This window comes from Thalia democratica, chromosome 1, assembly GCF_965202585.1.
Source record: "Thalia democratica chromosome 1, ktThaDemo2.hap1.1, whole genome shotgun sequence".
NCBI classification, from domain to species: Eukaryota; Metazoa; Chordata; class Thaliacea; order Salpida; family Salpidae; genus Thalia; species Thalia democratica.
Genome location: NC_139165.1, coordinates 10,742,432 through 10,765,364, shown reverse-complemented (window position 1 = coordinate 10,765,364; position 22,933 = coordinate 10,742,432). Strand labels below are relative to the sequence as shown.

The 22,933-nt window shown below is 27.8% G+C and overlaps 15 non-coding genes across 15 annotated transcripts; all 15 read left to right on the top strand.

The window, feature by feature from the left end:
• Nucleotides 1-438: 438 nt before the first annotated feature.
• Trnas-acu (transfer RNA serine (anticodon ACU)) lies at nt 439-532 on the top strand. Its single transcript is given in 2 exon segments — nt 439-490; nt 497-532. It is a non-coding gene; the product is annotated as a tRNA-Ser (tRNA).
• A 1,093-nt stretch (nt 533-1,625) lies between these two features.
• Trnas-acu (transfer RNA serine (anticodon ACU)) lies at nt 1,626-1,719 on the top strand. Its single transcript is given in 2 exon segments — nt 1,626-1,677; nt 1,684-1,719. It is a non-coding gene; the product is annotated as a tRNA-Ser (tRNA).
• A 3,474-nt stretch (nt 1,720-5,193) lies between these two features.
• Nucleotides 5,194-5,287, top strand: Trnas-acu (transfer RNA serine (anticodon ACU)). Its single transcript is given in 2 exon segments — nt 5,194-5,245; nt 5,252-5,287. It is a non-coding gene; the product is annotated as a tRNA-Ser (tRNA).
• Nucleotides 5,288-6,384: 1,097 nt separating this feature from the next.
• Nucleotides 6,385-6,478, top strand: Trnas-acu (transfer RNA serine (anticodon ACU)). The gene is given in 2 exon segments: nt 6,385-6,436; nt 6,443-6,478. It is a non-coding gene; the product is annotated as a tRNA-Ser (tRNA).
• Nucleotides 6,479-7,576: 1,098 nt separating this feature from the next.
• Nucleotides 7,577-7,670, top strand: Trnas-acu (transfer RNA serine (anticodon ACU)). The gene is given in 2 exon segments: nt 7,577-7,628; nt 7,635-7,670. It is a non-coding gene; the product is annotated as a tRNA-Ser (tRNA).
• Nucleotides 7,671-8,768: 1,098 nt separating this feature from the next.
• Trnas-acu (transfer RNA serine (anticodon ACU)) lies at nt 8,769-8,862 on the top strand. The gene is given in 2 exon segments: nt 8,769-8,820; nt 8,827-8,862. It is a non-coding gene; the product is annotated as a tRNA-Ser (tRNA).
• Nucleotides 8,863-12,342: 3,480 nt separating this feature from the next.
• On the top strand, nt 12,343-12,436 carry Trnas-acu (transfer RNA serine (anticodon ACU)). The gene is given in 2 exon segments: nt 12,343-12,394; nt 12,401-12,436. It is a non-coding gene; the product is annotated as a tRNA-Ser (tRNA).
• Nucleotides 12,437-13,533: 1,097 nt separating this feature from the next.
• Nucleotides 13,534-13,627, top strand: Trnas-acu (transfer RNA serine (anticodon ACU)). The gene is given in 2 exon segments: nt 13,534-13,585; nt 13,592-13,627. It is a non-coding gene; the product is annotated as a tRNA-Ser (tRNA).
• A 1,098-nt stretch (nt 13,628-14,725) lies between these two features.
• Trnas-acu (transfer RNA serine (anticodon ACU)) lies at nt 14,726-14,819 on the top strand. The gene is given in 2 exon segments: nt 14,726-14,777; nt 14,784-14,819. It is a non-coding gene; the product is annotated as a tRNA-Ser (tRNA).
• Nucleotides 14,820-15,917: 1,098 nt separating this feature from the next.
• On the top strand, nt 15,918-16,011 carry Trnas-acu (transfer RNA serine (anticodon ACU)). The gene is given in 2 exon segments: nt 15,918-15,969; nt 15,976-16,011. It is a non-coding gene; the product is annotated as a tRNA-Ser (tRNA).
• A 1,097-nt stretch (nt 16,012-17,108) lies between these two features.
• Trnas-acu (transfer RNA serine (anticodon ACU)) lies at nt 17,109-17,202 on the top strand. Its single transcript is given in 2 exon segments — nt 17,109-17,160; nt 17,167-17,202. It is a non-coding gene; the product is annotated as a tRNA-Ser (tRNA).
• Nucleotides 17,203-18,300: 1,098 nt separating this feature from the next.
• On the top strand, nt 18,301-18,394 carry Trnas-acu (transfer RNA serine (anticodon ACU)). The gene is given in 2 exon segments: nt 18,301-18,352; nt 18,359-18,394. It is a non-coding gene; the product is annotated as a tRNA-Ser (tRNA).
• A 1,098-nt stretch (nt 18,395-19,492) lies between these two features.
• On the top strand, nt 19,493-19,586 carry Trnas-acu (transfer RNA serine (anticodon ACU)). Its single transcript is given in 2 exon segments — nt 19,493-19,544; nt 19,551-19,586. It is a non-coding gene; the product is annotated as a tRNA-Ser (tRNA).
• Nucleotides 19,587-20,683: 1,097 nt separating this feature from the next.
• On the top strand, nt 20,684-20,777 carry Trnas-acu (transfer RNA serine (anticodon ACU)). Its single transcript is given in 2 exon segments — nt 20,684-20,735; nt 20,742-20,777. It is a non-coding gene; the product is annotated as a tRNA-Ser (tRNA).
• A 1,098-nt stretch (nt 20,778-21,875) lies between these two features.
• On the top strand, nt 21,876-21,969 carry Trnas-acu (transfer RNA serine (anticodon ACU)). The gene is given in 2 exon segments: nt 21,876-21,927; nt 21,934-21,969. It is a non-coding gene; the product is annotated as a tRNA-Ser (tRNA).
• Nucleotides 21,970-22,933: the final 964 nt, after the last annotated feature.

The window sequence follows — 22,933 nt, the reverse complement described above, 5'->3', positions numbered from 1 at the left end:
TTTGTTCACTTTAAAAAAAAAAGTGTTTGTTTCAAAGTACGTTATAAGTACTAAAGTTTTTTTTTTTAATACACGTTAAACTCGATGAACAATGATGAACAATTTTAAAGGTTGCTTCTTGATGATTTTACTTACTTTTTTTTTGCTTTGATAATGTTAATGAAATAATTAAACTTTCATTTGTACGTATTTTGTTTGCTGTTTTTGTTAAATTTTCCTTGTGACGTCACGTTTCAATAGAAACTAGCAGCATATGCAATAGTACAAAAACAACTTTATATCACACATTTTAGACCAACTATTTCTAAAAACTACAAACAAACTAATAATTGACTTAATAGGAATAAAGCTACTCTTAAATCTAGATATAATTGTAAACTGTGCCAGATTGAAAAAACTTTGTCCTTACATATAGGCTATATTTTTCTGTACCAATAAGTCAGCATGGCCGAGCGGTCTAAGGCACCAGATAAGCTAAGATTGGCTACTGGGTCCCACCAAGTGGGCGAGGGTTCGAACCCCTCTGCTGACACTTTTTTATTAAACTGTTTTATTTTTAACTACTTTTGAGCATGGGTTGAAAATTTTTAATTTAGTTTACTTATTTATTTTTTAAATGTGTTTTAGTTTCTTATTCTTAATTCAAACTTATATCACTTAAATATCAATTTTATGTATTTTCCCCGCATTAACAAGATGTACGAACAACTTTTAACTTCTATTATCATATATACTTTTATTATTGCCGATTAGTACATAAAAATTATTTTTAAAAATTGTAACTCACTCGAAGTAAAATGGTTATGAATATTAAATTTAAAGTTAAATGAAATCTTTATAACTTTGTTTTTTTGTCGTTCTGCAAATGAGAAACTTTTTGTGATTATTCATGCTGGATTTTTTTTAAAATTTAACCACAAAATTTTGACACAATTATAAACTTCAAGGTGCAATAACTTTGTCATTTCTAGTCGTAGAAAGCTAAAAAGTATTTTAAAATGTTTCTAAGAATCTCAGCTTTAAGGCAATGTCTTTAGATTGACCAAAAAAAGTCGCATTCTTTCGATATGAATGGAAACGTAAAGTCTTCCGTGAAAATTGTTAAAGTTATGAAATTGTGGTATATTTTTTTTTAAACTTCAGACAAACTTTACAGCGTACCCCCGCTGTTACTAACGCTATGTTTAATTTGTTCACTTTAAAAAAAAAGTGTTTGTTTCAAAGTACGTTATAAGTACTAAAGCTTTTTTTTTTAAATACACGTTAAACTCGATGAACAATGATGAAATATTTTAAAGGTTGCTTCTTGATGATTTTACTTACTTTTTTTTGCTTTGATAATGTTAATGAAATAATTAAACTTTCATTTGTACGTATTTTGTTTGCTTTTTTTGTTAAATTTTCCTTGTGACGTCACGTTTCAATAGAAACTAGCAGCATATGTTATAGTACAAAAACAACTTTATATCACACATTTTAGACCAACTATTTCTAAAAACTACAAACAAACTAATAATTGACTTAATAGGAATAAAGCTACTCTTAAATCTAGATATAATTATAAGCTGTGCCAGATTGAAAAAACTTTTTCCTTACATATATGCTATATTTTTCTGTACCAATAAGTCAGCATGGCCGAGCGGTCTAAGGCACCAGATAAGCTAAGATTGGCTACTGGGTCCCACCAAGTGGGCGAGGGTTCGAACCCCTCTGCTGACACTTTTTTATCAAACTGTTTTATTTTTAACTACTTTTGAGCATGGGTTGAAAATTTTTAATTTAGTTTACTTATTTATTTTTTAAATGTGTTTTAGTTTCTTATTCTTAATTCAAACTTATATCACTTAAATATCAATTTTATGTATTTTCCCCGCATTAACAAGATGTACAAACAACTTTTAACTTCTATTATCATATATACTTTTATTATTGCCGATTAGTACATAAAAATTATTTTTAAAAATTGTAACTCACTCGAAGTAAAATGGTTATTAATATTAAATTTAAAGTTAAATGAAATCTTTATAACTTTGTTTTTTTGTCATTCTGCAAATGAGAAACTTTTTGTGATTATTCATGCTGGATTTTTTTTTAAATTTAACCACAAAATTTTGACACAATTATAAACTTCAAGGTGCAATAACTTTGTCATTTCTAGTCGTAGAAAGCTAAAAAGTATTTTAAAATGTTTCTAAGAATCTCAGCTTTAAGGCAATGTCTTTAGATTGACCAAAAAAAGTCGCATTCTTTTGATATGAATGGAAACGTAAAGTCTTCCGTGAAAATTGTTAAAGTTATGAAATTGTGGTATAATTTTTTTTAAACTTCAGACAAACTTTACAGCGTACCCCCGCTGTTACTAACGCTATGTTTAATTTGTTCACTTTAAAAAAGAGTGTTTGTTTCAAAGTACGTTATAAGTACTAAAGCTTTTTTTTTTGAATACACGTTAAACTCGATGAACAATGATGAAATATTTTAAAGGTTGCTTCTTGATGATTTTACTTACTTTTTTTTGCTTTGATAATGTTAATGAAATAATTAAACTTTTATTTGTACGTATTTTGTTTGCTTTTTTTGTTAAATTTTCCTTGTGACGTCACGTTTCAATAGAAACTAGCAGCATACGCAATAGTACAAAAACAACTTTATATCACACATATTAGACCAACTATTTCTAAAAACTACAAACAAACTAATAATTGACTTAATAGGAATAAAGCTACTCTTAAATCTAGATATAATTGTAAGCTGTGCCAGATTGAAAAAACTTTGTCCTTACATATATGCTATATTTTTCTGTACCAATAAGTCAGCATGGCCGAGCGGTCTAAGGAACCAGATAAGCTAAGATTGGCTACTGGGTCCCACCAAGTGGGCGAGGGTTCGAACCCCTCTGCTGACACTTTTTTATTAAACTGTTTTATTTTTAACTACTTTTGAGCATGGGTTGAAAATTTTTAATTTAGTTTACTTATTTATTTTTTAAATGTGTTTTAGTTTCTTATTCTTAATTCAAACTTATATCACTTAAATATCAATTTTATGTATTTTCCCCGCATTAACAAGATGTACGAACAACTTTTAACTTCTATTATCATATATACTTTTATTATTGCCGATTAGTACATAAAAATTATTTTAAAAAATTGTAACTCACTCGAAGTAAAATGGTTATGAATATTAAATTTAAAGTTAAATGAAACCTTTATAACTTTGTTTTTTTTTGTCGTTCTGCAAATGAGAAACTTTTTGTGATTATTCATGCTGGATTTTTTTTTATAATTTAACCACAAAATTTTGACACAATTATAAACTTCAAGGTGCAATAACTTTGTCATTTCTAGTCGTAGAAAGCTAAAAAGTATTTTAAAATGTTTCTGAGAATCTCAGCTTTAAGGCAATGTCTTTAGATTGACCAAAAAAAGTCGCATTCTTTTGATATGAATGGAAACGTAAAGTCTTCCGTGAAAATTGTTAAAGTTATGAAATTGTGGTATAATTTTTTTTAAACTTCAGACTAACTTTACAGCGTACCCCCGCTGTTACTAACGCTATGTTTAATTTGTTCACTTTAAAAAAGAGTGTTTGTTTCAAAGTACGTTATAAGTACTAAAGCTTTTTTTTTTGAATACACGTTAAACTCGATGAACAATGATGAAATATTTTAAAGGTTGCTTCTTGATGATTTTACTTACTTTTTTTTGCTTTGATAATGTTAATGAAATAATTAAACTTTTATTTGTACGTATTTTGTTTGCTTTTTTTGTTAAATTTTCCTTGTGACGTCACGTTTCAATAGAAACTAGCAGCATACGCAATAGTACAAAAACAACTTTATATCACACATATTAGACCAACTATTTCTAAAAACTACAAACAAACTAATAATTGACTTAATAGGAATAAAGCTACTCTTAAATCTAGATATAATTGTAAGCTGTGCCAGATTGAAAAAACTTTGTCCTTACATATATGCTATATTTTTCTGTACCAATAAGTCAGCATGGCCGAGCGGTCTAAGGAACCAGATAAGCTAAGATTGGCTACTGGGTCCCACCAAGTGGGCGAGGGTTCGAACCCCTCTGCTGACACTTTTTTATTAAACTGTTTTATTTTTAACTACTTTTGAGCATGGGTTGAAAATTTTTAATTTAGTTTACTTATTTATTTTTTAAATGTGTTTTAGTTTCTTATTCTTAATTCAAACTTATATCACTTAAATATCAATTTTATGTATTTTCCCCGCATTAACAAGATGTACGAACAACTTTTAACTTCTATTATCATATATACTTTTATTATTGCCGATTAGTACATAAAAATTATTTTTAAAAATTGTAACTCACTCGAAGTAAAATGGTTATGAATATTAAATTTAAAGTTAAATGAAACCTTTATAACTTTGTTTTTTTTTGTCGTTCTGCAAATGAGAAACTTTTTGTGATTATTCATGCTGGATTTTTTTTTATAATTTAACCACAAAATTTTGACACAATTATAAACTTCAAGGTGCAATAACTTTGTCATTTCTAGTCGTAGAAAGCTAAAAAGTATTTTAAAATGTTTCTGAGAATCTCAGCTTTAAGGCAATGTCTTTAGATTGACCAAAAAAAGTCGCATTCTTTCGATATGAATGGAAACGTAAAGTCTTCCGTGAAAATTGTTAAAGTTATGAAATTGTGGTATATTTTTTTTAAACTTCAGACTAACTTTACAGCGTACCCCCGCTGTTAATAACGCTAGGTTTAATTTGTTCACTTTCAAATAAAAAAGTGTTTGTTTCAAAGTACGTTCTAAGTACTAAAGCTTTTTTTTTTTTAAATACACGTTAAACTCGATGAACAATGATGAAATATTTTAAAGGTTGCTTCTTGATGATTTTACTTACTTTTTTTTGCTTTGATAATGTTGATGAAATAATTAAACTTTGATTTGTACGTATTTTGTTTGCTGTTTTTGTTAAATTTTCCTTGTGACGTCATGTTTCAATAGAAACTAGCAGCATATGCAATAGTACAAAAACAACTTTATATCACACATTTTAGACCAACTATTTCTAAAAACTACAAACAAACTAATAATTGACTTAATAGGAATAAAGCTACTCTTAAATCTAGATATAATTGTAAGCTGTGCCAGATTGAAAAAACTCTGTCCTTACATATATGCTATATTTTTCTGTACCAATAAGTCAGCATGGCCGAGCGGTCTAAGGCACCAGATAAGCTAAGATTGGCTACTGGGTCCCACCAAGTGGGCGAGGGTTCGAACCCCTCTGCTGACACTTTTTTATAAAACTGTTTTATTTTTAACTACTTTTGAGCATGGGTTGAAAATTTTTAATTTAGTTTACTTATTTATTTTTTAAATGTGTTTTAGTTTCTTATTCTTAATTCAAACTTATATCACTTAAATATCAATTTTATGTATTTTCCCCGCATTAACAAGATGTACGAACAACTTTTAACTTCTATTATCATATATACTTTTATTATTGCCGATAAGTACATAAAAATTATTTTAAAAAATTGTAACTCACTCGAAGTAAAAAGGTTATGACTATTAAATTTAAAGTTAAATGAAATCTTTATAACTTTGTTTTTTTGTCGTTCTGCAATTGAGAAACTTTTTGTGATTATTCATGCTGGATTTTTTTTTTTAATTTAACCACAAAATTTTGACACAATTATAAACTTCAAGGTGCAATAACTTTGTCATTTCTAGTCGTAGAAAGCTAAAAAGTATTTTAAAATGTTCCTAAGAATCTCAGCTTTAAGGCAATGTCTTTAGATTGACCAAAAAAGTCGCATTCTTTCGATATGAATGGAAACGTAAAGTCTTCCGTGATAATTGTTAAAGTTATGAAATTGTGGTATAATTTTTTTAAAACTTCAGACAAACTTTACAGCGTACCCCCGCTGTTACTAACGCTATGTTTAATTTGTTCACTTTAAAAAAAAAAAGTGTTTGTTTCAAAGTACGTTATAAGTACTAAAGCTTTTTTTTTTTAAATACACGTTAAACTCGATGAACAATGATGAAATATTTTAAAGGTTGCTTCTTGATGATTTTACTTAATTTTTTTTTACTTTGATAATGTTGATGAAATAATTAAACTTTCATTTGTACGTATTTTGTTTGCTGTTTTTGTTAAATTTTCCTTGTGACGTCACGTTTCAATAGAAACTAGCAGCATATGCAATAGTACAAAAACAACTTTATATCACACATTTTAGACCAACTATTTCTAAAAACTACAAACAAACTAATAATTGACTTAATAGGAATAAAGCTACTCTTAAATCTAGATATAATTGTAAGCTGTGCCAGATTGAAAAAACTCTGTCCTTACATATATGCTATATTTTTCTGTACCAATAAGTCAGCATGGCCGAGCGGTCTAAGGCACCAGATAAGCTAAGATTGGCTACTGGGTCCCACCAAGTGGGCGAGGGTTCGAACCCCTCTGCTGACACTTTTTTATAAAACTGTTTTATTTTTAACTACTTTTGAGCATGGGTTGAAAATTTTTAATTTAGTTTACTTATTTATTTTTTAAATGTGTTTTAGTTTCTTATTCTTAATTCAAACTTATATCACTTAAATATCAATTTTATGTATTTTCCCCGCATTAACAAGATGTACAAACAACTTTTAACTTCTATTATCATATATACTTTTATTATTGCCGATTAGTACATAAAAATTATTTTTAAAAATTGTAACTCACTCGAAGTAAAATGGTTATGAATATTAAATTTAAAGTTAAATGAAGTCTTTATAACTTTGTTTTTTTGTCGTTCTGCAAATGAGAAAATTTTTGTGATTATTCATGCTGGATTTTTTTTTATAATTTAACCACAAAATTTTGACACAATTATAAACTTCAAGGTGCAATAACTTTGTCATTTCTAGTCGTAGAAAGCTAAAAAGTATTTTAAAATGTTTCTAAGAATCTCAGCTTTAAGGCAATGTCTTTAGATTGACCAAAAAAAGTCGCATTCTTTCGATATGAATGGAAACGTAAAGTCTTCCGTGATAATTGTTAAAGTTATGAAATTGTGGTATAATTTTTTTTAAAATTCAGACAAACTTTACAGCGTACCCCCGCTGTTACTAACGTTATGTTTAATTTGTTCACTTTAAAAAAAAAAAGTCTTTGTTTCAAAGTACGTTATAAGTACTAAAGCTTTTTTTTTTTTAAAAACACGTTAAACTCGATGAACAATGATGAAATATTTTAAAGGTTGCTTCTTGATGATTTTACTTACTTTTTTTTGCTTTGATAATGTTGATGAAATAATTAAACTTTCATTTGTACGTATTTTGTTTGCTGTTTTTGTTAAATTTTCCTTGTGACGTCACGTTTCAATAGAAACTAGCAGCATATGCAATAGTACAAAAACAACTTTATATCACACATTTTAGACCAACTATTTCTAAAAACTACAAACAAACTAATAATTGACTTAATAGGAATAAAGCTACTCTTAAATCTAGATATAATTGTAAGCTGTGCCAGATTGAAAAAACTCTGTCCTTACATATATGCTATATTTTTCTGTACCAATAAGTCAGCATGGCCGAGCGGTCTAAGGCACCAGATAAGCTAAGATTGGCTACTGGGTCCCACCAAGTGGGCGAGGGTTCGAACCCCTCTGCTGACACTTTTTTATAAAACTGTTTTATTTTTAACTACTTTTGAGCATGGGTTGAAAATTTTTAATTTAGTTTACTTATTTATTTTTTAAATGTGTTTTAGTTTCTTATTCTTAATTCAAACTTATATCACTTAAATATCAATTTTATGTATTTTCCCCGCATTTACAAGATGTACAAACAACTTTTAACTTCTATTATCATATATACTTTTATTATTGCCGATTAGTACATAAAAATTATTTTTAAAAATTGTAACTCACTCGAAGTAAAATGGTTATGAATATTAAATTTAAAGTTAAATGAAGTCTTTATAACTTTGTTTTTTTGTCGTTCTGCAAATGAGAAACTTTTTGTGATTATTCATGCTGGATTTTTTTTTATAATTTAACCACAAAATTTTGACACAATTATAAACTTCAAGGTGCAATAACTTTGTCATTTCTAGTCGTAGAAAGCTAAAAAGTATTTTAAAATGTTTCTGAGAATCTCAGCTTTAAGGCAATGTCTTTAGATTGACCAAAAAAAGTCGCATTCTTTCGATATGAATGGAAACGTAAAGTCTTCCGTGATAATTGTTAAAGTTATGAAATTGTGGTATAATTTTTTTTAAAATTCAGACAAAATTTACAGCGTACCCCCGCTGTTACTAACGTTATGTTTAATTTGTTCACTTTAAAAAAAAAAAGTCTTTGTTTCAAAGTACGTTATAAGTACTAAAGCTTTTTTTTTTTTAAATACACGTTAAACTCGATGAACAATGATGAAATATTTTAAAGGTTGCTTCTTGATGATTTTACTTACTTTTTTTTGCTTTGATAATGTTGATGAAATAATTAAACTTTCATTTGTACGTATTTTGTTTGCTGTTTTTGTTAAATTTTCCTTGTGACGTCACGTTTCAATAGAAACTAGCAGCATATGCAATAGTACAAAAACAACTTTATATCACACATTTTAGACCAACTATTTCTAAAAACTACAAACAAACTAATAATTGACTTAATAGGAATAAAGCTACTCTTAAATCTAGATATAATTGTAAGCTGTGCCAGATTGAAAAAACTCTGTCCTTACATATATGCTATATTTTTCTGTACCAATAAGTCAGCATGGCCGAGCGGTCTAAGGCACCAGATAAGCTAAGATTGGCTACTGGGTCCCACCAAGTGGGCGAGGGTTCGAACCCCTCTGCTGACACTTTTTTATAAAACTGTTTTATTTTTAACTACTTTTGAGCATGGGTTGAAAATTTTTAATTTAGTTTACTTATTTATTTTTTAAATGTGTTTTAGTTTCTTATTCTTAATTCAAACTTATATCACTTAAATATCAATTTTATGTATTTTCCCCGCATTTACAAGATGTACAAACAACTTTTAACTTCTATTATCATATATACTTTTATTATTGCCGATTAGTACATAAAAATTATTTTTAAAAATTGTAACTCACTCGAAGTAAAATGGTTATGAATATTAAATTTAAAGTTAAATGAAGTCTTTATAACTTTGTTTTTTTGTCGTTCTGCAAATGAGAAACTTTTTGTGATTATTCATGCTGGATTTTTTTTTATAATTTAACCACAAAATTTTGACACAATTATAAACTTCAAGGTGCAATAACTTTGTCATTTCTAGTCGTAGAAAGCTAAAAAGTATTTTAAAATGTTTCTGAGAATCTCAGCTTTAAGGCAATGTCTTTAGATTGACCAAAAAAAGTCGCATTCTTTCGATATGAATGGAAACGTAAAGTCTTCCGTGATAATTGTTAAAGTTATGAAATTGTGGTATAATTTTTTTTCAAATTCAGACAAACTTTACAGCGTACCCCCGCTGTTACTAACGTTATGTTTAATTTGTTCACTTTAAAAAAAAAAAAGTCTTTGTTTCAAAGTACGTTATAAGTACTAAAGCTTTTTTTTTTTAAATACACGTTAAACTCGATGAACAATGATGAAATATTTTAAAGGTTGCTTCTTGATGATTTTACTTACTTTTTTTTGCTTTGATAATGTTGATGAAATAATTAAACTTTCATTTGTACGTATTTTGTTTGCTGTTTTTGTTAAATTTTCCTTGTGACGTCATGTTTCAATAGAAACTAGCAGCATATGCAATAGTACAAAAACAACTTTATATCACACATTTTAGACCAACTATTTCTAAAAACTACAAACAAACTAATAATTGACTTAATAGGAATAAAGCTACTCTTAAATCTAGATATAATTGTAAGCTGTGCCAGATTGAAAAAACTCTGTCCTTACATATATGCTATATTTTTCTGTACCAATAAGTCAGCATGGCCGAGCGGTCTAAGGAACCAGATAAGCTAAGATTGGCTACTGGGTCCCACCAAGTGGGCGAGGGTTCGAACCCCTCTGCTGACACTTTTTTATAAAACTGTTTTATTTTTAACTACTTTTGAGCATGGGTTGAAAATTTTTAATTTAGTTTACTTATTTATTTTTTAAATGTGTTTTAGTTTCTTATTCTTAATTCAAACTTATATCACTTAAATATCAATTTTATGTATTTTCCCCGCATTAACAAGATGTACGAACAACTTTTAACTTCTATTATCATATATACTTTTATTATTGCCGATTAGTACATAAAAATTATTTTTAAAAATTGTAACTCACTCGAAGTAAAATGGTTATGAATATTAAATTTAAAGTTAAATGAAACCTTTATAACTTTGTTTTTTTTTGTCGTTCTGCAAATGAGAAACTTTTTGTGATTATTCATGCTGGATTTTTTTTTATAATTTAACCACAAAATTTTGACACAATTATAAACTTCAAGGTGCAATAACTTTGTCATTTCTAGTCGTAGAAAGCTAAAAAGTATTTTAAAATGTTTCTGAGAATCTCAGCTTTAAGGCAATGTCTTTAGATTGACCAAAAAAAGTCGCATTCTTTTGATATGAATGGAAACGTAAAGTCTTCCGTGAAAATTGTTAAAGTTATGAAATTGTGGTATAATTTTTTTTAAACTTCAGACTAACTTTACAGCGTACCCCCGCTGTTACTAACGCTATGTTTAATTTGTTCACTTTAAAAAAGAGTGTTTGTTTCAAAGTACGTTATAAGTACTAAAGCTTTTTTTTTTGAATACACGTTAAACTCGATGAACAATGATGAAATATTTTAAAGGTTGCTTCTTGATGATTTTACTTACTTTTTTTTGCTTTGATAATGTTAATGAAATAATTAAACTTTTATTTGTACGTATTTTGTTTGCTTTTTTTGTTAAATTTTCCTTGTGACGTCACGTTTCAATAGAAACTAGCAGCATACGCAATAGTACAAAAACAACTTTATATCACACATATTAGACCAACTATTTCTAAAAACTACAAACAAACTAATAATTGACTTAATAGGAATAAAGCTACTCTTAAATCTAGATATAATTGTAAGCTGTGCCAGATTGAAAAAACTTTGTCCTTACATATATGCTATATTTTTCTGTACCAATAAGTCAGCATGGCCGAGCGGTCTAAGGAACCAGATAAGCTAAGATTGGCTACTGGGTCCCACCAAGTGGGCGAGGGTTCGAACCCCTCTGCTGACACTTTTTTATTAAACTGTTTTATTTTTAACTACTTTTGAGCATGGGTTGAAAATTTTTAATTTAGTTTACTTATTTATTTTTTAAATGTGTTTTAGTTTCTTATTCTTAATTCAAACTTATATCACTTAAATATCAATTTTATGTATTTTCCCCGCATTAACAAGATGTACGAACAACTTTTAACTTCTATTATCATATATACTTTTATTATTGCCGATTAGTACATAAAAATTATTTTTAAAAATTGTAACTCACTCGAAGTAAAATGGTTATGAATATTAAATTTAAAGTTAAATGAAACCTTTATAACTTTGTTTTTTTTTGTCGTTCTGCAAATGAGAAACTTTTTGTGATTATTCATGCTGGATTTTTTTTTATAATTTAACCACAAAATTTTGACACAATTATAAACTTCAAGGTGCAATAACTTTGTCATTTCTAGTCGTAGAAAGCTAAAAAGTATTTTAAAATGTTTCTGAGAATCTCAGCTTTAAGGCAATGTCTTTAGATTGACCAAAAAAAGTCGCATTCTTTCGATATGAATGGAAACGTAAAGTCTTCCGTGAAAATTGTTAAAGTTATGAAATTGTGGTATATTTTTTTTAAACTTCAGACTAACTTTACAGCGTACCCCCGCTGTTAATAACGCTAGGTTTAATTTGTTCACTTTCAAATAAAAAAGTGTTTGTTTCAAAGTACGTTCTAAGTACTAAAGCTTTTTTTTTTTTAAATACACGTTAAACTCGATGAACAATGATGAAATATTTTAAAGGTTGCTTCTTGATGATTTTACTTACTTTTTTTTGCTTTGATAATGTTGATGAAATAATTAAACTTTGATTTGTACGTATTTTGTTTGCTGTTTTTGTTAAATTTTCCTTGTGACGTCATGTTTCAATAGAAACTAGCAGCATATGCAATAGTACAAAAACAACTTTATATCACACATTTTAGACCAACTATTTCTAAAAACTACAAACAAACTAATAATTGACTTAATAGGAATAAAGCTACTCTTAAATCTAGATATAATTGTAAGCTGTGCCAGATTGAAAAAACTCTGTCCTTACATATATGCTATATTTTTCTGTACCAATAAGTCAGCATGGCCGAGCGGTCTAAGGCACCAGATAAGCTAAGATTGGCTACTGGGTCCCACCAAGTGGGCGAGGGTTCGAACCCCTCTGCTGACACTTTTTTATAAAACTGTTTTATTTTTAACTACTTTTGAGCATGGGTTGAAAATTTTTAATTTAGTTTACTTATTTATTTTTTAAATGTGTTTTAGTTTCTTATTCTTAATTCAAACTTATATCACTTAAATATCAATTTTATGTATTTTCCCCGCATTAACAAGATGTACGAACAACTTTTAACTTCTATTATCATATATACTTTTATTATTGCCGATAAGTACATAAAAATTATTTTAAAAAATTGTAACTCACTCGAAGTAAAAAGGTTATGACTATTAAATTTAAAGTTAAATGAAATCTTTATAACTTTGTTTTTTTGTCGTTCTGCAATTGAGAAACTTTTTGTGATTATTCATGCTGGATTTTTTTTTTTAATTTAACCACAAAATTTTGACACAATTATAAACTTCAAGGTGCAATAACTTTGTCATTTCTAGTCGTAGAAAGCTAAAAAGTATTTTAAAATGTTTCTAAGAATCTCAGCTTTAAGGCAATGTCTTTAGATTGACCAAAAAAGTCGCATTCTTTCGATATGAATGGAAACGTAAAGTCTTCCGTGATAATTGTTAAAGTTATGAAATTGTGGTATAATTTTTTTAAAACTTCAGACAAACTTTACAGCGTACCCCCGCTGTTACTAACGCTATGTTTAATTTGTTCACTTTAAAAAAAAAAAGTGTTTGTTTCAAAGTACGTTATAAGTACTAAAGCTTTTTTTTTTTAAATACACGTTAAACTCGATGAACAATGATGAAATATTTTAAAGGTTGCTTCTTGATGATTTTACTTAATTTTTTTTTACTTTGATAATGTTGATGAAATAATTAAACTTTCATTTGTACGTATTTTGTTTGCTGTTTTTGTTAAATTTTCCTTGTGACGTCACGTTTCAATAGAAACTAGCAGCATATGCAATAGTACAAAAACAACTTTATATCACACATTTTAGACCAACTATTTCTAAAAACTACAAACAAACTAATAATTGACTTAATAGGAATAAAGCTACTCTTAAATCTAGATATAATTGTAAGCTGTGCCAGATTGAAAAAACTCTGTCCTTACATATATGCTATATTTTTCTGTACCAATAAGTCAGCATGGCCGAGCGGTCTAAGGCACCAGATAAGCTAAGATTGGCTACTGGGTCCCACCAAGTGGGCGAGGGTTCGAACCCCTCTGCTGACACTTTTTTATAAAACTGTTTTATTTTTAACTACTTTTGAGCATGGGTTGAAAATTTTTAATTTAGTTTACTTATTTATTTTTTAAATGTGTTTTAGTTTCTTATTCTTAATTCAAACTTATATCACTTAAATATCAATTTTATGTATTTTCCCCGCATTAACAAGATGTACAAACAACTTTTAACTTCTATTATCATATATACTTTTATTATTGCCGATTAGTACATAAAAATTATTTTTAAAAATTGTAACTCACTCGAAGTAAAATGGTTATGAATATTAAATTTAAAGTTAAATGAAGTCTTTATAACTTTGTTTTTTTGTCGTTCTGCAAATGAGAAACTTTTTGTGATTATTCATGCTGGATTTTTTTTTATAATTTAACCACAAAATTTTGACACAATTATAAACTTCAAGGTGCAATAACTTTGTCATTTCTAGTCGTAGAAAGCTAAAAAGTATTTTAAAATGTTTCTAAGAATCTCAGCTTTAAGGCAATGTCTTTAGATTGACCAAAAAAAGTCGCATTCTTTCGATATGAATGGAAACGTAAAGTCTTCCGTGATAATTGTTAAAGTTATGAAATTGTGGTATAATTTTTTTTAAAATTCAGACAAACTTTACAGCGTACCCCCGCTGTTACTAACGTTATGTTTAATTTGTTCACTTTAAAAAAAAAAAGTCTTTGTTTCAAAGTACGTTATAAGTACTAAAGCTTTTTTTTTTTTAAAAACACGTTAAACTCGATGAACAATGATGAAATATTTTAAAGGTTGCTTCTTGATGATTTTACTTACTTTTTTTTGCTTTGATAATGTTGATGAAATAATTAAACTTTCATTTGTACGTATTTTGTTTGCTGTTTTTGTTAAATTTTCCTTGTGACGTCACGTTTCAATAGAAACTAGCAGCATATGCAATAGTACAAAAACAACTTTATATCACACATTTTAGACCAACTATTTCTAAAAACTACAAACAAACTAATAATTGACTTAATAGGAATAAAGCTACTCTTAAATCTAGATATAATTGTAAGCTGTGCCAGATTGAAAAAACTCTGTCCTTACATATATGCTATATTTTTCTGTACCAATAAGTCAGCATGGCCGAGCGGTCTAAGGCACCAGATAAGCTAAGATTGGCTACTGGGTCCCACCAAGTGGGCGAGGGTTCGAACCCCTCTGCTGACACTTTTTTATAAAACTGTTTTATTTTTAACTACTTTTGAGCATGGGTTGAAAATTTTTAATTTAGTTTACTTATTTATTTTTTAAATGTGTTTTAGTTTCTTATTCTTAATTCAAACTTATATCACTTAAATATCAATTTTATGTATTTTCCCCGCATTTACAAGATGTACAAACAACTTTTAACTTCTATTATCATATATACTTTTATTATTGCCGATTAGTACATAAAAATTATTTTTAAAAATTGTAACTCACTCGAAGTAAAATGGTTATGAATATTAAATTTAAAGTTAAATGAAGTCTTTATAACTTTGTTTTTTTGTCGTTCTGCAAATGAGAAACTTTTTGTGATTATTCATGCTGGATTTTTTTTTATAATTTAACCACAAAATTTTGACACAATTATAAACTTCAAGGTGCAATAACTTTGTCATTTCTAGTCGTAGAAAGCTAAAAAGTATTTTAAAATGTTTCTGAGAATCTCAGCTTTAAGGCAATGTCTTTAGATTGACCAAAAAAAGTCGCATTCTTTCGATATGAATGGAAACGTAAAGTCTTCCGTGATAATTGTTAAAGTTATGAAATTGTGGTATAATTTTTTTTAAAATTCAGACAAAATTTACAGCGTACCCCCGCTGTTACTAACGTTATGTTTAATTTGTTCACTTTAAAAAAAAAAAGTCTTTGTTTCAAAGTACGTTATAAGTACTAAAGCTTTTTTTTTTTTAAATACACGTTAAACTCGATGAACAATGATGAAATATTTTAAAGGTTGCTTCTTGATGATTTTACTTACTTTTTTTTGCTTTGATAATGTTGATGAAATAATTAAACTTTGATTTGTACGTATTTTGTTTGCTGTTTTTGTTAAATTTTCCTTGTGACGTCATGTTTCAATAGAAACTAGCAGCATATGCAATAGTACAAAAACAACTTTATATCACACATTTTAGACCAACTATTTCTAAAAACTACAAACAAACTAATAATTGACTTAATAGGAATAAAGCTACTCTTAAATCTAGATATAATTGTAAGCTGTGCCAGATTGAAAAAACTCTGTCCTTACATATATGCTATATTTTTCTGTACCAATAAGTCAGCATGGCCGAGCGGTCTAAGGCACCAGATAAGCTAAGATTGGCTACTGGGTCCCACCAAGTGGGCGAGGGTTCGAACCCCTCTGCTGACACTTTTTTATAAAACTGTTTTATTTTTAACTACTTTTGAGCATGGGTTGAAAATTTTTAATTTAGTTTACTTATTTATTTTTTAAATGTGTTTTAGTTTCTTATTCTTAATTCAAACTTATATCACTTAAATATCAATTTTATGTATTTTCCCCGCATTAACAAGATGTACGAACAACTTTTAACTTCTATTATCATATATACTTTTATTATTGCCGATAAGTACATAAAAATTATTTTAAAAAATTGTAACTCACTCGAAGTAAAAAGGTTATGACTATTAAATTTAAAGTTAAATGAAATCTTTATAACTTTGTTTTTTTGTCGTTCTGCAATTGAGAAACTTTTTGTGATTATTCATGCTGGATTTTTTTTTTTAATTTAACCACAAAATTTTGACACAATTATAAACTTCAAGGTGCAATAACTTTGTCATTTCTAGTCGTAGAAAGCTAAAAAGTATTTTAAAATGTTTCTAAGAATCTCAGCTTTAAGGCAATGTCTTTAGATTGACCAAAAAAGTCGCATTCTTTCGATATGAATGGAAACGTAAAGTCTTCCGTGATAATTGTTAAAGTTATGAAATTGTGGTATAATTTTTTTAAAACTTCAGACAAACTTTACAGCGTACCCCCGCTGTTACTAACGCTATGTTTAATTTGTTCACTTTAAAAAAAAAAAGTGTTTGTTTCAAAGTACGTTATAAGTACTAAAGCTTTTTTTTTTTAAATACACGTTAAACTCGATGAACAATGATGAAATATTTTAAAGGTTGCTTCTTGATGATTTTACTTAATTTTTTTTTACTTTGATAATGTTGATGAAATAATTAAACTTTCATTTGTACGTATTTTGTTTGCTGTTTTTGTTAAATTTTCCTTGTGACGTCACGTTTCAATAGAAACTAGCAGCATATGCAATAGTACAAAAACAACTTTATATCACACATTTTAGACCAACTATTTCTAAAAACTACAAACAAACTAATAATTGACTTAATAGGAATAAAGCTACTCTTAAATCTAGATATAATTGTAAGCTGTGCCAGATTGAAAAAACTCTGTCCTTACATATATGCTATATTTTTCTGTACCAATAAGTCAGCATGGCCGAGCGGTCTAAGGCACCAGATAAGCTAAGATTGGCTACTGGGTCCCACCAAGTGGGCGAGGGTTCGAACCCCTCTGCTGACACTTTTTTATAAAACTGTTTTATTTTTAACTACTTTTGAGCATGGGTTGAAAATTTTTAATTTAGTTTACTTATTTATTTTTTAAATGTGTTTTAGTTTCTTATTCTTAATTCAAACTTATATCACTTAAATATCAATTTTATGTATTTTCCCCGCATTAACAAGATGTACAAACAACTTTTAACTTCTATTATCATATATACTTTTATTATTGCCGATTAGTACATAAAAATTATTTTTAAAAATTGTAACTCACTCGAAGTAAAATGGTTATGAATATTAAATTTAAAGTTAAATGAAGTCTTTATAACTTTGTTTTTTTGTCGTTCTGCAAATGAGAAACTTTTTGTGATTATTCATGCTGGATTTTTTTTTATAATTTAACCACAAAATTTTGACACAATTATAAACTTCAAGGTGCAATAACTTTGTCATTTCTAGTCGTAGAAAGCTAAAAAGTATTTTAAAATGTTTCTAAGAATCTCAGCTTTAAGGCAATGTCTTTAGATTGACCAAAAAAAGTCGCATTCTTTCGATATGAATGGAAACGTAAAGTCTTCCGTGATAATTGTTAAAGTTATGAAATTGTGGTATAATTTTTTTTAAAATTCAGACAAACTTTACAGCGTACCCCCGCTGTTACTAACGTTATGTTTAATTTGTTCACTTTAAAAAAAAAAAGTCTTTGTTTCAAAGTACGTTATAAGTACTAAAGCTTTTTTTTTTTTAAAAACACGTTAAACTCGATGAACAATGATGAAATATTTTAAAGGTTGCTTCTTGATGATTTTACTTACTTTTTTTTGCTTTGATAATGTTGATGAAATAATTAAACTTTCATTTGTACGTATTTTGTTTGCTGTTTTTGTTAAATTTTCCTTGTGACGTCACGTTTCAATAGAAACTAGCAGCATATGCAATAGTACAAAAACAACTTTATATCACACATTTTAGACCAACTATTTCTAAAAACTACAAACAAACTAATAATTGACTTAATAGGAATAAAGCTACTCTTAAATCTAGATATAATTGTAAGCTGTGCCAGATTGAAAAAACTCTGTCCTTACATATATGCTATATTTTTCTGTACCAATAAGTCAGCATGGCCGAGCGGTCTAAGGCACCAGATAAGCTAAGATTGGCTACTGGGTCCCACCAAGTGGGCGAGGGTTCGAACCCCTCTGCTGACACTTTTTTATAAAACTGTTTTATTTTTAACTACTTTTGAGCATGGGTTGAAAATTTTTAATTTAGTTTACTTATTTATTTTTTAAATGTGTTTTAGTTTCTTATTCTTAATTCAAACTTATATCACTTAAATATCAATTTTATGTATTTTCCCCGCATTTACAAGATGTACAAACAACTTTTAACTTCTATTATCATATATACTTTTATTATTGCCGATTAGTACATAAAAATTATTTTTAAAAATTGTAACTCACTCGAAGTAAAATGGTTATGAATATTAAATTTAAAGTTAAATGAAGTCTTTATAACTTTGTTTTTTTGTCGTTCTGCAAATGAGAAACTTTTTGTGATTATTCATGCTGGATTTTTTTTTATAATTTAACCACAAAATTTTGACACAATTATAAACTTCAAGGTGCAATAACTTTGTCATTTCTAGTCGTAGAAAGCTAAAAAGTATTTTAAAATGTTTCTGAGAATCTCAGCTTTAAGGCAATGTCTTTAGATTGACCAAAAAAAGTCGCATTCTTTCGATATGAATGGAAACGTAAAGTCTTCCGTGATAATTGTTAAAGTTATGAAATTGTGGTATAATTTTTTTTAAAATTCAGACAAAATTTACAGCGTACCCCCGCTGTTACTAACGTTATGTTTAATTTGTTCACTTTAAAAAAAAAAAGTCTTTGTTTCAAAGTACGTTATAAGTACTAAAGCTTTTTTTTTTTTAAATACACGTTAAACTCGATGAACAATGATGAAATATTTTAAAGGTTGCTTCTTGATGATTTTACTTACTTTTTTTTGCTTTGATAATGTTGATGAAATAATTAAACTTTGATTTGTACGTATTTTGTTTGCTGTTTTTGTTAAATTTTCCTTGTGACGTCATGTTTCAATAGAAACTAGCAGCATATGCAATAGTACAAAAACAACTTTATATCACACATTTTAGACCAACTATTTCTAAAAACTACAAACAAACTAATAATTGACTTAATAGGAATAAAGCTACTCTTAAATCTAGATATAATTGTAAGCTGTGCCAGATTGAAAAAACTCTGTCCTTACATATATGCTATATTTTTCTGTACCAATAAGTCAGCATGGCCGAGCGGTCTAAGGCACCAGATAAGCTAAGATTGGCTACTGGGTCCCACCAAGTGGGCGAGGGTTCGAACCCCTCTGCTGACACTTTTTTATAAAACTGTTTTATTTTTAACTACTTTTGAGCATGGGTTGAAAATTTTTAATTTAGTTTACTTATTTATTTTTTAAATGTGTTTTAGTTTCTTATTCTTAATTCAAACTTATATCACTTAAATATCAATTTTATGTATTTTCCCCGCATTAACAAGATGTACGAACAACTTTTAACTTCTATTATCATATATACTTTTATTATTGCCGATAAGTACATAAAAATTATTTTAAAAAATTGTAACTCACTCGAAGTAAAAAGGTTATGACTATTAAATTTAAAGTTAAATGAAATCTTTATAACTTTGTTTTTTTGTCGTTCTGCAATTGAGAAACTTTTTGTGATTATTCATGCTGGATTTTTTTTTTTAATTTAACCACAAAATTTTGACACAATTATAAACTTCAAGGTGCAATAACTTTGTCATTTCTAGTCGTAGAAAGCTAAAAAGTATTTTAAAATGTTCCTAAGAATCTCAGCTTTAAGGCAATGTCTTTAGATTGACCAAAAAAGTCGCATTCTTTCGATATGAATGGAAACGTAAAGTCTTCCGTGATAATTGTTAAAGTTATGAAATTGTGGTATAATTTTTTTAAAACTTCAGACAAACTTTACAGCGTACCCCCGCTGTTACTAACGCTATGTTTAATTTGTTCACTTTAAAAAAAAAAAGTGTTTGTTTCAAAGTACGTTATAAGTACTAAAGCTTTTTTTTTTTAAATACACGTTAAACTCGATGAACAATGATGAAATATTTTAAAGGTTGCTTCTTGATGATTTTACTTAATTTTTTTTTACTTTGATAATGTTGATGAAATAATTAAACTTTCATTTGTACGTATTTTGTTTGCTGTTTTTGTTAAATTTTCCTTGTGACGTCACGTTTCAATAGAAACTAGCAGCATATGCAATAGTACAAAAACAACTTTATATCACACATTTTAGACCAACTATTTCTAAAAACTACAAACAAACTAATAATTGACTTAATAGGAATAAAGCTACTCTTAAATCTAGATATAATTGTAAGCTGTGCCAGATTGAAAAAACTCTGTCCTTACATATATGCTATATTTTTCTGTACCAATAAGTCAGCATGGCCGAGCGGTCTAAGGCACCAGATAAGCTAAGATTGGCTACTGGGTCCCACCAAGTGGGCGAGGGTTCGAACCCCTCTGCTGACACTTTTTTATAAAACTGTTTTATTTTTAACTACTTTTGAGCATGGGTTGAAAATTTTTAATTTAGTTTACTTATTTATTTTTTAAATGTGTTTTAGTTTCTTATTCTTAATTCAAACTTATATCACTTAAATATCAATTTTATGTATTTTCCCCGCATTAACAAGATGTACAAACAACTTTTAACTTCTATTATCATATATACTTTTATTATTGCCGATTAGTACATAAAAATTATTTTTAAAAATTGTAACTCACTCGAAGTAAAATGGTTATGAATATTAAATTTAAAGTTAAATGAAGTCTTTATAACTTTGTTTTTTTGTCGTTCTGCAAATGAGAAACTTTTTGTGATTATTCATGCTGGATTTTTTTTTATAATTTAACCACAAAATTTTGACACAATTATAAACTTCAAGGTGCAATAACTTTGTCATTTCTAGTCGTAGAAAGCTAAAAAGTATTTTAAAATGTTTCTAAGAATCTCAGCTTTAAGGCAATGTCTTTAGATTGACCAAAAAAAGTCGCATTCTTTCGATATGAATGGAAACGTAAAGTCTTCCGTGATAATTGTTAAAGTTATGAAATTGTGGTATAATTTTTTTTAAAATTCAGACAAACTTTACAGCGTACCCCCGCTGTTACTAACGTTATGTTTAATTTGTTCACTTTAAAAAAAAAAAGTCTTTGTTTCAAAGTACGTTATAAGTACTAAAGCTTTTTTTTTTTTAAAAACACGTTAAACTCGATGAACAATGATGAAATATTTTAAAGGTTGCTTCTTGATGATTTTACTTACTTTTTTTTGCTTTGATAATGTTGATGAAATAATTAAACTTTCATTTGTACGTATTTTGTTTGCTGTTTTTGTTAAATTTTCCTTGTGACGTCACGTTTCAATAGAAACTAGCAGCATATGCAATAGTACAAAAACAACTTTATATCACACATTTTAGACCAACTATTTCTAAAAACTACAAACAAACTAATAATTGACTTAATAGGAATAAAGCTACTCTTAAATCTAGATATAATTGTAAGCTGTGCCAGATTGAAAAAACTCTGTCCTTACATATATGCTATATTTTTCTGTACCAATAAGTCAGCATGGCCGAGCGGTCTAAGGCACCAGATAAGCTAAGATTGGCTACTGGGTCCCACCAAGTGGGCGAGGGTTCGAACCCCTCTGCTGACACTTTTTTATAAAACTGTTTTATTTTTAACTACTTTTGAGCATGGGTTGAAAATTTTTAATTTAGTTTACTTATTTATTTTTTAAATGTGTTTTAGTTTCTTATTCTTAATTCAAACTTATATCACTTAAATATCAATTTTATGTATTTTCCCCGCATTTACAAGATGTACAAACAACTTTTAACTTCTATTATCATATATACTTTTATTATTGCCGATTAGTACATAAAAATTATTTTAAAAAATTGTAACTCACTCGAAGTAAAATGGTTATGAATATTAAATTTAAAGTTAAATGAAGTCTTTATAACTTTGTTTTTTTGTCGTTCTGCAAATGAGAAACTTTTTGTGATTATTCATGCTGGATTTTTTTTTATAATTTAACCACAAAATTTTGACACAATTATAAACTTCAAGGTGCAATAACTTTGTCATTTCTAGTCGTAGAAAGCTAAAAAGTATTTTAAAATGTTTCTGAGAATCTCAGCTTTAAGGCAATGTCTTTAGATTGACCAAAAAAAGTCGCATTCTTTCGATATGAATGGAAACGTAAAGTCTTCCGTGATAATTGTTAAAGTTATGAAATTGTGGTATAATTTTTTTTCAAATTCAGACAAACTTTACAGCGTACCCCCGCTGTTACTAACGTTATGTTTAATTTGTTCACTTTAAAAAAAAAAAAGTCTTTGTTTCAAAGTACGTTATAAGTACTAAAGCTTTTTTTTTTTAAATACACGTTAAACTCGATGAACAATGATGAAATATTTTAAAGGTTGCTTCTTGATGATTTTACTTACTTTTTTTTGCTTTGATAATGTTGATGAAATAATTAAACTTTCATTTGTACGTATTTTGTTTGCTGTTTTTGTTAAATTTTCCTTGTGACGTCACGTTTCAATAGAAACTAGCAGCATATGCAATAGTACAAAAACAACTTTATATCACACATTTTAGACCAACTATTT